At 43.6% G+C, this 15,495-nt stretch overlaps 4 pseudogenes; 2 read left to right on the top strand and 2 right to left on the bottom strand.

Moving 5' to 3' along the window:
• Window positions 1-3,664: 3,664 nt before the first annotated feature.
• On the bottom strand, window positions 3,665-3,782 carry LOC134912120 (5S ribosomal RNA; annotated as a pseudogene).
• A 187-nt stretch (window positions 3,783-3,969) lies between these two features.
• LOC134912087 (5S ribosomal RNA) lies at window positions 3,970-4,087 on the bottom strand (annotated as a pseudogene).
• A 6,192-nt stretch (window positions 4,088-10,279) lies between these two features.
• On the top strand, window positions 10,280-10,397 carry LOC134912088 (5S ribosomal RNA; annotated as a pseudogene).
• A 192-nt stretch (window positions 10,398-10,589) lies between these two features.
• LOC134912218 (5S ribosomal RNA) lies at window positions 10,590-10,707 on the top strand (annotated as a pseudogene).
• Window positions 10,708-15,495: the final 4,788 nt, after the last annotated feature.

The following is a 15,495-nucleotide window of genomic DNA, read 5'->3' on the forward strand; positions in this document are numbered from 1 at the left end:
GATGGTTCTGGACATAAACCAGAAATAGTTTTCTCCGGGAGGAGAAAGCCAAGGAGTTGTCATCTCTAGTCAGAGACCTCCTGAAGCCAAAACAGGTAGCGGTGCATCATGGCACGCGAGTCCTGGGAAAAATGGTAGCTTCCTACGAAGCAATCTCATTAGGCAGGTTCCATACAAGAACTTTTCAGAGGGACCTGTTGGACAAGTGGTCCGGATCGCATCTTCCGATGCATAGGCTGATAACCCTGTCTCCAGGGACCAGGGTATCTCTACTGTGGTGGCTGCAGAGTGCCCATCTTCAAGAGGGCCGCAGGTTCGGCATACAGGACTAGGTCCTAGTGACCATGAATGCCAGCCTTTGAGGCTGGGGGGGCAGTCACACAGGGAAGAAACTTCCAGGGACTTTGGTCAAGTCAGGTGATTTCCCTACACATAAACATTCTGGACCAGAGGGCCATTTACAATGCCCTGAGGCCGGCAAGGCCTCTGCTTCAAAACCAGCCGGTACTGATCCAATCAGACAACATCACGGCAGTCGCTCATGTAAACCAACAGGGCGGCACAAGAAGCAGGATGGCGATGGCAGAAGCCACAAGGATTCTCCGATAGGCGGAAAATCATGTGTTAGCACTGTCAGCAGTGTTCATTCCCGGAGTGGACAACTGGGAAGCAGATCTTCTCAACAGACACGACCTCCACCCGGGAGAGTGGGGACTTCCTCCAGAAGTCTTCCAAAGGATTGTACACCATTGGGAAAGGCCACAGGTGGACATGATGGCGTCCCGCCTCAACAAAAGCTATAAAAGATATTGCGCCAGGTCAAGGGACCCTCAGGCGATAGCTGTGGACGCTCTGGTAACACCGTGGGTGTACCAGTCGGTTTATGTGTTCTCCCCTCTGCCTCTCATACCAAAGGTACTGAGAATAATAAGAAGGCGAGGAGTAAGAACGATACTCGTGGTTCCGGGCTGGCCAAGAAGAGATTGGTACCCAGAACTTCAAGAATTTATATCAGAGGACCCATGGCCTCTGCCACTCAGACAGGACCTGCGGCAGCAGGGGCCCTGTCTGTTCCAAGACTTACCGCGGCTGCGTTTGACGGCATAGCGGTTGAACGCCGGATCCTGAAGGAAAAGGGCATTCCGGAGGAAGTCATTCCTACGCTTACTAAAGCCAGGGAAGAGGTTACAGCAAATCATTATCACCGCATATGGCGGAAATATGTTGCATGGTGTGAGGCCGAAAGGGCCCCAACAGAGGAATTTCAACTAGGTCGATTTCTGCATTTCCTGCAAGCAGGAGTGACTATGGGCCTTAAATTAGGTTCCATTAAGGTACAGATCTCGGCTCTGTCGATTTTCTTTCAAAAAGAACTAGCTTCAGTACATGAAGTTCAGACATTTATAAAAGGAGTGCTGCATATTCAGCCCCCGTTTGTGCCTCCTGTGGCACCTTGGGACCACTAAAGACCGTGGATCTGTAATATCTCACTTGGAAAGTGGTCATGTTATTGGCCTTGGTTTCGGCCAGGCGAGTATCAGAATTGGCGGCTTTATCTTGTAAAAGCCCTTATCTGATTTTCCATATGGATAGGGCAGAATTGAGGACTCGTCCCCAGTTTCTCCCTAAGGTGGTGTCAGCGTTTCACCTGAACCAGCCTATTGTGGTGCCTGCGGCTACTAGGGACTTGGAGGACTCCAAGTTGTTAGACGTGGTCAGGGCCCTGAAAATATGTTTCCAGAACGGCTGGAGTCAGAAAATCTGACTCGTTGTTTATCCTATATGCGCCCAACAAGCTGGGTGCTCCTGCTTCTACGCAGACTATTGCTCGTTGGATTTGTAGTACAATTCAGCTTGCACATTCTGTGGCAGGCCTGCCACAGCCAAAATCTGTCAATGCCCATTCCACAAGGAAGGTGGGCTCATCTTGAGCGGCTGCCCGAGGGGTCTCGGCTTTACAACTTGCCGAGCTGCTACTTGGTCAGGGGTAAACACGTTTGCAAAATTCTATAAATTTGATACCCTGGCTAAGGAGGACCTGGAGTTCTCTCATTCGGTGTTGCAGAGTCATCCGCACTCTCCCGCCCGTTTGGGAGCTTTGGTATAATCCCCATGGTCCTTACGGAGTTCCCAGCATCCACTAGGACGTCAGAGAAAATAAGAATTTACTCACCGGTAATTCTATTTCTCGTAGTCCGTAGTGGATGCTGGGCGCCCATCCCAAGTGCGGTTTATCTGCAATACTTGTACATAGTTATTGTTAACTAAATCGGGTTATTGTTGAGCCATCTGTTGAGAGGCTCAGTTGTTTCATACTGTTAACTGGGTTTCATATCACGAGTTATACGGTGTGATTGGTGTGGCTGGTAAGAGTCTTACCCGGGATTCAAAATCCTTCCTTATTGTGTACGCTCGTCCGGGCACAGTATCCTAACTGAGGCTTGGAGGAGGGTCATAGTGGGAGGAGCCAGTGCACACCAGGTAGTCTAAGATCTTTCTAGAGTGCCCAGCCTCCTTCGGAGCCCGCTATTCCCCATGGTCCTTACGGAGTTCCCAGCATCCACTACGGACTACGAGAAATAGAATTACCGGTGAGTAAATTCTTATTTTTTCCCATCTCTATCAACAACCTTTTTAATGTTTTATTGAACCTTTCCACCAACCCATCAGTTTGGGGATGGTAGATGGACGTCCTGAGGTGAGTGACCTTAAATAATTTGCACAATTCTTTCATGACCCATGACATAAATGGAGTACCCTGGTCAGTCAAAATTTCTTTTGGTATTCCCACTACTAAAAACCTGCACCAGCTCCCTAGCTATCGCCTTGGTTGTGATAGTGCGTAAATGACAGCCTCAGGATATCGAGTGGCATAGTCCATAATTGCCAGGATATACTGATGGCCCCGAGCGGACTTTAACAAGGGCCCCACGTGATCCATGGCTATTCTCTCAAACGGGACCTCTATAATAGGCATGGGAACTAATGGGCTCCTGAAATGGGGTCTAGGGGCATGGTACTGGTATTCAGGACAGGAAGAACAATATTCAGACACTTCTTTATAAACAGAAAGTTATTTTTTGTGGAACCGCACTAGTCGGAGAATTATAGTAAATACTGATATAAATATGGAATGAGATACCAATATGCAAGCAGTTAAACAGTTAACAAATGATTCTTAAACTGCAAATGATTGGCGGTGCTCCCAGGAATTCTGTAGGTGAACTACAATTGAAAAGAAGGAGAAAAAGACAAAAAAACCTTTTTTTGGGAGCACTCTTTTGTATATGTTCGAAGTAATTTGTGTGGTAAGAAATGTTAAAACATAACCTTTAATCAAACCTCGAATAAAAAAACATGATGTCAAGAAAATTAGAAACTCGTGTCTAATGTTGTATGTGTAAAAATCTTATTTAACCTTTTTAACAAATGAGGTATAAGATGAATGAATAGGTAAAAATATCAAAAAGTAGTGGAGGATACCAAGTGGTTTCTTAAAGTCCCGGGTATCCAGGAAATCACTGTGTATGCCTAAATTATGGGTATCATTGATAGAAAATATGAGCAGAACTGCTAAGGTTTAAAGTAAAGCTTAGGATGGAGCTGAAAGAGTGATTGGATTCCCCTGTTAATGGGGGGGGGGGGGAGGCGAAAGGAAAATAAGGGCCCACTGCACCTGGTATTCTCAGGAAGTTGACCGTCCTAATACTGACCAGGCCATGCCTGCTTAGCTTCCGAGATCGGACAAGATCGGGCGTATTCAGGGTAGTATGGCAGTGGGCCAGAGAAGAAGAAAAAAGAGAGGAAAAAGGAAAAGACGGGGGAGAAAAAAGGAGAAGGAAAAAAGAGATGGAAACCACCACTGATTCTGTACTCTAATGGATCGGTGCCATAATAGTCTGAAATGTTTTTCCAAATAAGAGAGTGTGAAAATGATCTGAGGTGGAGTCGGCTCTTTTCCTTAAAAGTGGCCCACTGCACCTGGTATTCTCAGGAGGTTTCCCTTCCTAATACTGACCAGGCCATGTCTGCTTAGCTTCCGAGATCGGACAAGATCGGGCGTATTCAGGGTAGTATGGCCGTGGGCCGTTGTTTAAGGAAAAAGATGGGTCACACTCTAATTATTGTACTTTACTTGAATCAGAACTAAAATATAGTCCGAAAGATATTTCCAGATAAGAGTGTGTGGTGGGTAAGTAGAAATAGAGAGAGAAAGAGGGAGGGAAAAGGGGGATAATGATAGAGAGGTAATGAATATAAATGCGTCAAAGATGGGAGATCTGAAAGGTGAATAATGCTAAAAAAATGATCAAAACAAAGCCCTAATACTTGCTGGATGATTGTGCAAGGAATATACTCTCAACAAAAGCAAGTTGTGTATATATAGCAGATTTTTGCACACACAGGTAAATTAAGAGCTCGGGGCTGGCTCGCAAGAAATTTGCAAATCAAACACTAGTAATGTGAACACTAAAGAATGTGTACAGTTGTTTGCTCCATATATACAAGAATATAGCACTGAAAAATGTGCACTGCTGTTTGCTACCATGAATATAGGAGCAAAAATTGATAGGTCAGAGGGTATGGGTTTAGAGCTCAAGGCTGGCTCACTGGAAACTTACATTAATCCTTATAACCTCCTGATAACGAGTGACAAAACATATGGAATGTATGAAATATATTAAAGAAATAAGTCACAAAAGTATTGATTTAGAGCTCAGGGCTGGCTCCACAAAATTTGATATTAGAGCTCAGGGCTGGCTCCCAAAAAATTAATTACTTAAACCTTAGGAAATGACAGAACATATGATCAAATCGCTGATAAAAAAACATGCTCTGGAAATTTACATTGTCATGAAACTCAATTTGCATAAAGCTAGTTGATATCCGTAACGGCATAAGCGGGGAAACAGTGCAAAATAATGGTACTTAGTACAGTCTTCCTGCAGTTTTGAAGTATCGCTGCAGGAGTGAAATATTGGTGGGGGAGAAGAAATATAGTCAGATGTTGGTAATCCAAAATATACTACCGTGACCGCGCTATGTGCGGCCAGTGTTGATCAGTCATCCCCCATGCATGCACCCGCTGGCAGTGAAGAACGCGGCCGCCCGCTTCCGGACTGGGCGTTGCCGCGATGACGTCACAGAGGACGCCGCTCGATGTATGTTTCACCTAGGTAGGCTTGGTCACGAGAGCCTCTCTCTGTTGCTCTCCTGTGACCCGTAAATGAGTACCAGTTTGACCAATGATAGTCATTAGAAGAAAACAGGTGACCAGGTTGACCAATGGGATCCTTGTGCATGAAGATTGTTTCGGCCATATTGGAAAAGGGCAAGAGTAAGTGAGAGCGGATCGGGAGAAGAGGGGAAGAAGGGGCACAAAGGAGGATGTGAATAATGATAATAAGTAAAGAGAATGTGTATTGAATTTTATGGGCTCGAGCAGGTGGGAAATGAGGGAATGGTTCGAGGGAGGGAGGCTTTTTTAGCACGTAGAAACTGGATGATTAAAATGCAGCACAAAGTGGATGGGAGGGGAGTGAATGTGTATGGGTCTGGGAAGGGGGACTGTGTGTATGGAATGAAGTGAAAGTCTGGCAAAAGGATTGGGATGTGTGTATTAGTGGAGAAATGAAATGATTGTGAAGAAGTGTGAATGAGGAGGGAATGAAATGAAATAAAATAAACATAAAAATATGAAATAAAAATATGAAATGAAAATAAATATAAATAATAAAAATGGATATAAAATAATAAAAATAAATAAAAATAAATATAAATAAAAATAAAATTTAAATGTAAAAATGTGAAATAAATGAATATAATATTGGAATGATTAATTTGAAATGAGGGGATGTGTGGACGGATGAAAATAGGAGTGAAAGAAGGGAGTGTGAGGGGAAGGAAAGAAAAGAAATGTGGGGGGGGGGAAGGAGAAAAAAGAGTGGAAAACGTGTGGTGTGACTGACTGGAAAGAAGCTAATAGAAAGGGGAGCAAGCGGTGTATGGATATGAAATTTGATGGAAGATGGTTGGGGGTAAAGTGAATGTGATGAGGGAATATGAAATGTGAGTGTGGTGTGGAGAAAATGAAGGTAGGGTGGGGGACAAGGTAAAGGAAGAGGGAGGAGGAAAAGGGGGAAAAAGGGGATGTGAGAAAAGTGGAGGAAAAATGAAAAAGAGGGGTATTGATAGTGAGGGTGGGGAAAATGAGGGGGGAGGGGGTTTGGGGGGGAGGGGGAGGATTGGTGAGAAAAAATGGAGGAAGGAGTAGTAAAGAAAAGAGGGTTTTTGGAGTTAAGGTAGATCTTCAAGTAAACCATTCAGGTATGCAGAAAAATGCTGTAGTTGATGTTTTCGTTCAAGCCTTTGGGCATGAGCGTGTCCAGTTTAAAGATCCATTCTGATTCCTTCTTCTGAAGTGTCACGTTGTAATCTCCTCTCAGGCCCATTTTGATGTGTTCCAGGCCTGAAATGTTCAAATCCTCTACTCGGCTGTCATGGAATCTTAAGAAATGCCTGGCGACTGTGGTGAGCTTCTTGAACTGAGCTGAATCAGATTTGGCGTTCCTTACTGTACTCATGTGTTCAAGTGCCCTAACTTTAAGCATGCGAGATGTCATGCCCACATACCTCAAGTTGCACGTGCAAGTAATGCAATAAATTACATTCTCCGTCCTGCAATTGAAAAAGTCCTTAATTGAGATCCGTTGATTGAATCTGTCTGTTACTTCTGTTAGGTTTGTGATATGAGGACACAGTTTGCAATTGCCACACGGATGGCTGCCTTTAAGAGGTCTTGGCTTTTGTGGGTATGAAAAATAGCTTTTTACAAATTTGTCTTTTAAGTTTGGTGACCTTCTCCAACTCGTATTGATATTCTGGCCTATAAGTTCCGAGAGATCAGCATCCATTTTTAGGATATGCCAGTGTGTTTGTAAAATCTTTCTGGCATCTTTCCAATTTGTGCAGAAATCCCCAATGAAGCGTAGGGTGTTCTTGTCTGCTTTAATTTTCTCAGCCGGAAAAATCAGAGTCCCTTTCCACTTTTTGTACTTCGGATTTAGCTTTTTTAATAAGTCTGTTGCTGTATCCTCTCTCCTTGAGTCTAGCTGCCAATTCAATGCTTTTGGTCTGAAAGGTGGATTCTTCTGTGCAGTTTCTTTTTAATCTAAGGAATTCACCTTTAGGAATATTACGGATAGTGGGTGGAAAGTGACTGCTGGTTGAATGGAGCAGACTGTTGGTTGAGGTTGCTTTTCTGAAGATTTCTGTGGCTATGGTGTTGGTCTCATCTCGGTATATCCTGAGGTCAAGAAATGGGATGCTGGATTTACTGCTAGTATATGTAAACTTCATATTGATCTGATTATCATTGAGGGAGCGGATGTACAGGTCCAGTTCTTCTTGTGTGCCATCCCAGATCATGAAGATATCGTCGATGTAACGTATCCAGATAACAATATGGTCAGTGTACTCTTCTTGGCTGTCACTGAAAACTAATTCTCGTTCCCACCAGCCTAAAAAGAGATTTGCATACGTGGGGGCACAAGCCGCCCCCATAGCTGTGCCTCTAGTCTGTATATAGAAACGGTTGTTAAATAAGAAATAGTTATGATTTAGGACAAATTTGAGTAATTCCAAAAGGAATTCTTGAAAATCCCCAAAGTCTTCCATTTGTAAGAAGTATTTCACTGCTGTTAGACCCAGGTCATGTTTGATGGATGTATATAGGGATTCAACATCTAGTCCCACTAGTATGTGGGAATCTTCCAGCTGTATACCTTGAATCTTCTTCAGAACATCTTTTGTGTCCTTTACATATGATGGTAGGCTGAGGACATGTTGTCGCAAGTGGACGTCGAGGAAACAACTGGCTTTTTCCAAAAGACCGCCGTTACCAGATATAATAGGTCGTCCAGGTGGATTGTCCAAATTTTTGTGGACCTTAGGTAACAGGTACAATGTTGGTGTTCTGGGATGCGGGGTATTAAGATAGTCCCATTCAGTTTTGGTAATGGTGCCTTGTTGCAGATGTTTGTCAATGATCCGGGAGTAAAGAGTTGAAAAATTCTGTGTTGGATCAAACAAAGTTGTATTGTAACAGGAGGTGTCCTTTAGTTGTTTGTTGGCCTCTTTGAGATATAATGTGGTAGGCCATATGACTATGTTTCCTCCTTTATCAGACATTTTTATCTGTACATCATCCCATTTCTGTATTTCTTTCACAGCTTCCTTCTGATTTCTAGAAAGGTTGCCAATGGTTCTGTGTGATTTCTGACGTCGGTAAAGTGTGTCAAAGTCTCGTGACACCAGATCAAGGAATACCTTAATTTCCGGACATTGATGATCTTGGGGATAGAATGTTGACTTATTTTTGCAGATGTGGAGGGCTGTTCATCGGAAAGTTCTTCTAAGATGGCTAACGCATCCAGTTCCTGTTGTGATAGATTACAAGTATCATTACTAGCCAAAGGTGTATCTTTTTCTTTTTTGGAAAAATGTTTCTTAAGTAGGAGTTTCCGTCCAAAGAGACGAAGGTTTATTTCCCACTTGAAACGATCAAAATGGTTGGTTGGTGAGAAAGAGAGGCCCTTTTCAAGGACACTGGTTTGGTCTTGTGTAAGAACATGTGTAGAAAGATTGATTATTCTGAGCTTATTAAGGCTCCCATTGGTTATTTCTGTTTCCTGGAGGGATATCGTCTCTGCTGGGGTGATCGCCATCTTTGTCTTGGTGCTCTTCCTACCGCCCCGCCTGGTTTTTGTTTTGCAGGGTATCCACGGGCTCTGCCCCTGCTTTCCTCTAAAAAAGAGGCCGAAGACTAAGTAGAATGGAGGCTGGAGTCCCTCCTACGATTGAAGGGATCTCTTGGATCTGTATTGGAGTCAGGGTGATCCTCAGTATCTGAGGGTTCGACTTCGGAGGATGATGGTGTGTACTCCTGTCTCGTCACATCCCTTCTACGGATTTGTTGGGTCCATTTAAAAATATGTCCAGTTGTGAAATCTCGCTTATCTCTTGCGAACTTTGTCTTCTTTCTTTCAATAATAGTGTCCTCATAGTTCTCCAGATCCTTTTTTATTTTTCCAAAAAGATCTTGGGAAGCAGTATTTCCTTCCCATTGTTCCAATTTCTGACCCAAGTTGTCGATTTCTTTGGTGCATTCTTCCATTATTAGATGGTTATGTTTTATCAGGATACCCATCAGGTCCTGAGAGCATTTTAGGAGTCATTGCTCCCAATCTTTTCGTAGATTTTCAGTGGAGAGTTTAAAGGAGGGAAAGAGTTTGGGTCGTAGACCTCTAGGGGATATTTTTTGTCTACAGTAATGTTCTAGACTAGTTAAATCCCAATCAACTCTAATGCGTCTCTGGAGAGTTCTTTTAAGGTGAGAGAGGTCATTTTCCCAGTTCGCCTCAGGAATGGGATCTGGAATCTTGATGGGGAAAATGGTATCCAGGTCATCTATTGATCTTTTATTCTTCAATTCTGTCTTTAGACTGAAGGTACTCATTTAGTCGTGGTTGTTGGGGCCGTGAGAGAGAGAGGGGCCTATGTTTCTTTAAAGCAAATTTTTTAAAGGGAAGAGCCCAATTATGACAATAATAGGAGAACAAAAAAGTTCTGATATTGGCCTGGACTATGGCCAAAGTGACTGTGCTTGGTCCAAAGAGCTGAGGAAAGAGCCTCAGTACCAAATATTGTACAGAAAGTTATTTTTTGTGGAACCGCACTAGTCGGAGAATTATAGTAAATATTGATATAAATATGGAATGAGATACCAATATGCAAGCAGTTAAACAGTTAACAAATGATTCTTAAACTGCAAATGATTGGCAGTGCTCCCAGGAATTCTGTAGGTGAACTACAATTGAAAAGGAGAAAGACAAAAACCCCCTTTTTTTTTTTTTTTTTTTTGCAAATTTCTTGCGAGCCAGCCCTGAGCTCTTAATTTACCTGTGTGTGCAAAAATCTGCTATATATACACAACTTGCTTTTGTTGAGAGTATATTCCTTGCACAATCATCCAGCAAGTATTAGGGCTTTGTTTTGATCATTTTTTTAGCATTATTCACCTTTCAGATCTCCCATCTTTGACGCATTTATATTCATTACCTCTCTATCATTATCCCCCTTTTCCCTCCCTCTTTCTCTCTCTATTTCCACTTACCCACCACACACTCTTATCTGGAAATATCTTTCGGACTATATTTTAGTTCTGATTCAAGTAAAGTACAATAATTAGAGTGTGACCCATCTTTTTCCTTAAACAACGGCCCACGGCCATACTACCCTGAATACGCCCGATCTTGTCCGATCTCGGAAGCTAAGCAGACATGGCCTGGTCAGTATTAGGAAGGGAAACCTCCTGAGAATACCAGGTGCAGTGGGCCACTTTTAAGGAAAAGAGCTGACTCCACCTCAGATCATTTTCACACACTCTCTTATTTGGAAAAACATTTCAGACTATTATGGCACCGATCCATTAGAGTACAGAATCAGTGGTGGTTTCCTTCTCTTTTTTTCCTTCTCCTTTTTTCTCCCCCGTCTTTTCCTTTTTTCCTCTCTTTTTTTCTTCTTCTCTGGCCCACTGCCATACTACCCTGAATACGCCCGATCTTGTCCGATCTCGGAAGCTAAGCAGGCATGGCCTGGTCAGTATTAGGACGGTCAACTTCTTGAGAATACCAGGTGCAGTGGGCCCTTATTTTCCTCATTTTCCTTTCGCCTCCCTCCCCTCCCCCCCCCCACCCCCCCCCCATTAACAGGGGAATCCAATCACTCTTTCAGCTCCATCCTAAGCTTTACTTTAAACCTTAGCAGTTCTGCTCATATTTTCTATCAATGATACCCATAATTTAGGCATACACAGTGATTTCCTGGATACCCGGGACTTTAAGAAACCACTTGGTATCCTCCACTACTTTTTGATATTTTCACCTATTCATTCATCTTATACCTCATTTGTTAAAAAGGTTAAATAAGATTTTTACACATACAACATTAGACACGAGTTTCTAATTTTCTTGACAACATCATGTTTTTTTTATTCGAGGTTTGATTAAAGGTTATGTTTTAACATTTCTTACCACACAAATTACTTCGAACATATACAAAAGAGTGCTCCCAAAAAAAGTTTTTTTTGTCTTTTTCTCCTTCACTTCTTTATAAACCCCTGGCCAAAAGAACCTTTGTAAAACTCTTTCAGTGTTTTTTTCTGCCCCTAAATGTCCTGCTGTAACGTGACTATGAGCTAAATCTAGTACCGTTCTCCGATAAGGCTGGGGAACTACCAGCTGTTCCACCACATCCTCACCCTTTTTGACAATGTGGTACAAGAGCTCATTACAGATGGCCATGTGGGGATACGTAACCCTGTCACCTGGTACCACAGGTTCCCCATTAACAATCTTAACATTCTCTCTAGCCTTTATCAAGGTAGGATCCTTTAACTGTTCAGACGCAAACAGATCCTTCTTTACCTCCAGGTCAGGCACGCTTTCAGTTCTAACTACTATGTCTCTGTTCCCAGCAAGAGGGTCCTCACTGGACTCCCCATCTGTCACTTCCCCAGCCAAACTAGCAAAAGGCAAAGGGTCAGAAAGTTACGAAGACACACGTACATCCACGAAATCACCGGTATTATCAACTGGCTCTTTACTTCTCACATCTGTTGATAAACGTGATTCCCACAGTCTCCAAAAATGAGGAAAATCCCTCCCTATTATGGCCTCATACACCAAGGTGGGGACCAGCCCTACTTTAACCATTGCTGACCCACAACAAGTTTCTATATTCACTTCAGCAGTGGCATAATGTTGGGTATCCCCATGTATGCAAGTTACCCCAATAGGTATTTGCTGGACCTTTAAGGGGTTCACTAACCCAGCTTTCACGAGGGTAACTAAACTTCCTGAATCTAGCAAGGCCTCTACCCGGTTACCCTCTAAGAACACATCACACATTTGTTTTTCCAGCTCAGGTGAAGGTACCACAGTGCAGGCTAACCTAGAAAAGAAAGACATTCTGCGACATTTAAAGGCAGCATCACATTGCATGGGTTCTTGCGTGACTGGGCAATTGGCAATAACATGCCCTGGCATACCACACCTAAAACATTTAACCACACGATTATCAACCAATTTGGGCAGCATAGACCGTTCTAGCCCCATTGGCCTGTCTCCAGGGCCAGTGTTTACAGTATCTCCAGCCTTGCGTTCTCTTCACCGCGCAGCAACGTTTTCCCACGGAACAGTCTTACCAGTCTTTACTGAAGGGCGTTGTCGAGGATCTATGGGTTGCTGGGTGGTCATCAGTAGTTCCTCTGCTGCCAAATATCTCTCTACCATGTCCACTAATTGGTCAGCAGTACCCGGGTTTCCATGGCTCACCCACTTGCGCAGGACCATGGGCAAAGATCTCAAATAGCGGTCCATGACGACTCAACCATCTGGGGACCAGTTAATGTCTCTGGCTGTAACCATTTTTTTGTTAGCTGAATAAGGTCGTGCATCTGGGAGCGAGGAGGCTTCTCCTTGGCGTACACCAAACGGTGCACCCGTTGTGCTCGTACTGACAGCGTGACTCCCAGGTGGGTCAGGATCTCAGCCTTTAGTTTATCATAGTCCCGAGCCTCAGCAGGGCTTAAATCAAAGTACGCTTTTTGGGGCTCACCTGACAGAAAAGGTGCCAGCAGACGGGCCCACTGTGCTTTCGGCCAGTTCCCACGCTTGGCAGTCCTTTCAAACGTGGTCAGGTAGGCCTCCACATCATCAGCCTCTGTAATTTTCTGCAGGAAGTGACTGGCCCGTATAGAACTAGAGCTGGTCGGAGCACTGACAGCCACATCTCCAATCCGGGCTGCAAGGCTCTGCACCACTTCTGTTAAGGCCTCTCTATCCTGACGCTGTTGCCTGTAAAGTTCGTCAACAGCCACCTGCTGCTGTCTCCTATTTTCCTCCATTGCCACCTGCTGCTGTCTGTTGGCCTCCTGCTGAGCCGCTGTAGCTTGCAGCAAGACTTTAAGCAGTTCCTCCATGTCGACAGATTTTTCAGGTGGCTTTGTAGCTGCTTTCACCCAGGACATATATCAAACCCTCAGGAGTGAGTCTCCGCAACTTCACACTGGGCTGTATCTGCGTAAACCACCGTTTTCTGCAGGCCTCATAAAGCTGCCGCTTTCACTTATGCGCAGAACGGAGTGCTCGCATTCTCCACCAAGTTGTAATGCTGTGAGGGAACAAGGTGCCGTTTCCTGGGGTAAATGGCACCTTGCAGCAGCTGAGGAATCATACAAGTCCAGTTTATGGTGCAACTGGCCATGACCAGTTTTATTAAACAGAAAAAAGAAAATACCTTGCCTGTCCGGCACTAACTAACACAAGACGTTCCTAACTGTATCTAAACAAAAACACAGTCTTCCAGTCAATACTGTTTAGCTCACTTGTATAAGGAAGCGTATCTCTCTCACAGAGATCCTGCAGTCTTCCCAGGCAGTCTGCACACACTAATCAGGCTAGCAGCCCTATAACACTCTTACACAGCTGAAACCCTGATTAACCCTCTATGAGGCCAAAGACCCGAACTGGGCCAGTGTCTGCAACTTGCCCTATCTCTCATTCAAGGCCCTTATCCAGCTTTTCCAATAAACTGAAAAGGTTCTGACAAAATAAAACCTTTTCCTAGAAGTCTTCATTTTTCTAATACATGTAAGACAAGAACCTGGGACAAACATACCTGCCCTCAAACACTATTCCAGTGTTCTTGTCACTATATATATATATATATATATATATATATATATATATATATATATCTGTGTGTGTGTGTGTGTGTGTGTGTGTGTGTGTGTGTATATATATATATATATATATATATATATATAGAGATGCAGCAGCTCCGGCACTCCAATTAATTAGCTAATAGTGGATCCTTGCTCCTGTGCCTTCCATCAGGGGGGCTACCCCAGGATAATAGGTAAAGAAAGAAGCGGCACTCGGAGTCAGCAAAAAGACAAAACTTGTATTGAAAAGACTGTTGACGTTTCGGGGACGTGCTCCCCTTCCTCAGAACAATTACACACTGTGACAATCAAACAATAAATACCCACTTACCCCCATGGGCCTCCCTCACCAGCGGGCGTCCCCCGTCACGTTGCCTGCATACTCCGGCCTCCTTCCGGCCTCCGGCGACGGGGCGGAGATGACGTCACAGAGCCTGGCCTAGTGACCATGGCAACCCATTGCCACAGCCAAGCTATCGCGCCGTCTCCGACTTCCCACCCCCGGGCGGAAGTGATGTTCCGGACTTCGGCTAGTTGCCATGGGGACGCTGTGGAAACAAAATAAACCAAGATAAAACAACGTATACGTGACAATATGTTTCAGATAGTGACATCTCACTAAAGTACAGTCATGAAGTGTATAGTGTATGAAATAATTTAGATTAAATGTGCTTTGAACACTACATCTTGATGTGACAATATTATATTAAAAATGTTATATTAAAAAACAATAAATATATAGTCTGAACACTGTACAGGGGGAGGGCAGAATCAAAACCCATATGTATACATAAATCCTTAATTACATCATCATTGTTATTATACACACCCTACCTCCTAATATGACACTGTACACCTGCCCACAGGTCGATCAGATCTAATGATGGATCACTCCTCCTACTATGACAGGTGAAAATACAAGCTACTAGAGTGAGACAACCATCACATAAACTGTCACACACTCATTTCACCAACAATTGTTTCACAAAAAAATCCTTCAAAAAAACATTTTTTCACAAAAAATTTATCAGACCAAGGGATTCATTCAGACCTTTAGGCCGCAGTGTTTGTAATTTAAAAATCCACCGGGACTCAAGTTGTAGGAGCTTCCTGCCCCTGTCCCCTCCTCTGTTTGACTCGGGAACATGATCTATGATCCTGTGTCTCAGCATAGCCATATTGTGTTTAAAATCCAAGAAGTGCCTGGCTACTGGTTGTTCAGCTATCCCCGTGTTTAATGCATTACGTATAGCTTGTCTATGTTGTGCCATGCGGATTTTGAATTGACACTCTGTCTTTCCTATATAATAAGTGCCACATGGACACATAATTACATAAATGACAAACTTAGTGCTACAGGTCAAAGGCCATTTAATTGGAAATTTTTTGCCTGAAAAGGGATGCGTAATATTATTCCCAGGTGACATGTAGGTACACGTAGTGCACCCCAGGCACTTGTAGCACCCATTCTTCCTTGTAAGGAAATGTGGAGCTGGGGTTTTCATATTCGAGATGTCGGTTTTAACCACAATATCCCGAATATTCCGCCCCCTGGTGTAGCTGGGCATAAGCTTCTTATGGAATAATTTCGGGAGATCTGTGTCGGTTGACACAATGGGCCATAATTTTTTAGCAGCTTTGCTCGTCCTTGAGCTCTCCGAATTAAATTCATTGACCCATGTGACAGCTGTAACTGCATCTCTGGACTT

Source organism: Pseudophryne corroboree, chromosome 4, assembly GCF_028390025.1.
Source record: "Pseudophryne corroboree isolate aPseCor3 chromosome 4, aPseCor3.hap2, whole genome shotgun sequence".
NCBI classification, from domain to species: domain Eukaryota; kingdom Metazoa; phylum Chordata; class Amphibia; order Anura; family Myobatrachidae; genus Pseudophryne; species Pseudophryne corroboree.